Source organism: Halichoerus grypus, chromosome 3 (genome assembly GCF_964656455.1).
Source record: "Halichoerus grypus chromosome 3, mHalGry1.hap1.1, whole genome shotgun sequence".
Classification (NCBI taxonomy): domain Eukaryota; kingdom Metazoa; phylum Chordata; class Mammalia; order Carnivora; family Phocidae; genus Halichoerus; species Halichoerus grypus.
In genome coordinates, this window is record NC_135714.1 from 90920062 (window position 1) to 90922771 (window position 2710).

General features: G+C 38.3%; 1 pseudogene; it reads right to left on the bottom strand.

Moving 5' to 3' along the window:
• Positions 1 to 787: 787 nt before the first annotated feature.
• LOC118540954 (large ribosomal subunit protein eL18 pseudogene) lies at positions 788 to 1615 on the bottom strand (annotated as a pseudogene).
• Positions 1616 to 2710: the final 1095 nt, after the last annotated feature.

Sequence of the window (2710 nt, forward strand, 5' to 3'; positions counted from 1 at the left end):
TCGAGTCCCGCATCGGGCTCCCTGCTAGGTGGGGAGCCTGCTTCTCCCTCTGCCTCTGCCTCTCTCTCTCTCTTTCATGAATAAATAAATAAAACATTAAAAAAATAAAATAAAATAAAATAAAATAAAATATCCATAAAACATCAAATTTGCAGCATAGGCTTCAATTTGAGATTGAAGGTCAGCTTCTCTGTCAATCCTAATAATTCCCAAACTTGCCTAAATTACAATAATTTTATGAGAATTAGCAGCTTATCACTAATGCCTTCCTGTCACTTTCATTTTTTTCTTCTTAAACATTTTTTTTCTTTTTTAAAACATTTTTGTAAGAAAGTAAAGGTAGTTTACAATTAAAGAGGCAACTAATTAATCAAACTGTTGAACAGAGAAAAATGATAACACTAAACAAATGGGATGGTTGATTGGCCTGCTATGCCCTGATAGTTTTGGCATCAATGGTTCATTTGGATATTTAAAAAGCAATTTGGGGTTGTCAGAGTAAAATAAGCAAAGAGTCAAATTGTTGCAAAAATGAATGAAAATTGAGGACTGTCAATTGCTAAAAATAGCTTTCATGTAATAATTTTGCTAAGGACTTTGTACTGTCTACAGAGTCCATCCAACAGTCCTATGAGGTAGTAGTCAGTAAAGATCTACTTTACAGAGGAGTAAGCTGGTAGTGCCCTCAATCACACAGCTATTTCATGGCACAGCTAAAATGCAAGTCCTGATCTTTTTGGTTCCAAGACCATTTATAATTATTCCCTTCCTAGGTGATGTTGATTATTCCGTCTTCTGTGCCTAGTCTGCCCATTATCTTCATTACCATATTGTTTTCTTTTCTTTTCTTATTTTTTTCTTTTCTTTCTTTCCTTTTTTATTTTTCCTTTCTTTCTTTCTTTCTTTCTTTCTTTCTTTCTTTCTTTCTTTCTTTCTTTCTTTCTTTCTTTCTTTCTTTCTTTCTTTCTTTCTTTCTTTCTTTTCTTTCTCTCAGCATTCAAAATCTTGTAGTAACAAGGCAGGATCTGGGGTTGGTTTTTGTAGTCCCGGTTGGACCTGCGGCCTCCAGCGCCATCGAACTTCCATTCCTTGGCTCGCACGTAGGGTTTGATGTGGCTGTGAGGGGTTCCTGGGGCCTTGCCACAATGCCTGTATACCTCTCTGCCCTTGCGTGGACCAGAGAGCGAGATGGCGCCACAGCCCTGGGGGAATCCAGGGCCAACTGGTTAAAAGTAAGGATCTTGCTTCCAGCTTTGAGGATGCAGCCCCAGGCCCAGCTGCTCATGCACAGGACTCACACCTTCAGTCTGGGCACCTCCAGGACATGCACACCATTGGTTATACTTCTTACAACCACAGCTGTTTTGTTTTCCTGGCCAGGCAACTTCATCTTCCAGATCATCCGGGAAAGGGACAGAGGCGGCAGGTTGGTGCGACTCAGGAACAACCTCTTCAACACAACTTGGTTAAAGGTAGAGTTGGTTCATCTGGCCAGAAACCTGTATGTACAGCTTGACCAACAGTCTCAGGTAGATGTCCTGGCTCTTGGGCTCCTTGCGCAGAACCTCTTGGTCCTTGTTGTGGTAGGTGTCAACTCCCATGATGGCTCTCCTGCTCAGCCAGGTCTGGAAAGAGAGAACCTACATTGTTTCATTTTTGATGGTCACAAGACACATTAGACTGTAGACTTCTTCCAGAGTAGTCCTGAATCTAAAGGTATTTGATAGCCCCAAAGCCTTGCCAAATTTATATGCCTAGAACTCCACAGTAATTGCTGAATAGATAACTGAATAGACAAATAAATTAAAGAAATAGAAACATCTATGATAAGAATTATTGTATGTATAACCACAGGGTCGTTCTTTTTTCACCAACTTACAGACATTTTGGGGAGAGCTGACTTGTAATACCGTTCTATTATCCCTCTGTAGGGAATGTAAGCCCAGTTCTTCAGTTTAAAGTGGAATTTAAATAAGGCAGCATATGCTATCTTGTTCCATCAAAAGCAGTAACTTACAAAAATGAACGGGACAATGAGGGGATGTGCTTAGGTTGTCACACTGACGATGCCCCCATCTCAGTGTTTGCTCTCTTGCTGAAGGTACCAGAGACTATTTTGAGGAAAGCAAAGGTTTAATCCTCCCAATTGTTGGTTTCAAAGGGCTTAAAATACCATTTCTATACTCCACTGCTAAATTACTCTGTACATCTCACTATTGAATTTTTAAGGCCCTGTTAGAACCTGTCTATTTAGCATCTATAATCTCATCATGAAATAACGAATTCTGTGTATTTACCTCTCAATATGTAATGTACTTGTATTAGTATCGCAATAAATCCTTTCAAGGCTAAAGGATTTCCTCCTTTTCCTGCCATTCAGGAATACATTACTCAACTTAGTATTTTATCCTTTTTATACTCTCCATGGGTTTAAAACCATAGTGAAATTTATAATGAAATGTATGGAAGTATCTTTAATTTTAATCATTTTAATTACTCTTTTCCTATTCCCTTTTGCCTTTCTTGGGAATCAGTAGCAAAAGATTCATGCATTATTCTAGACCACTGGTTTTTAAAATGTTAACTATGTTCATTTTGAGGGATGAAGATATCTACCCATACTATGAACTTTTCAGTTTTGCTCTATGAATCACAATAAGATCTGTGGTAGGAAAAATACAAACTAAGGGAATGTTTTTTGTTTTATTTT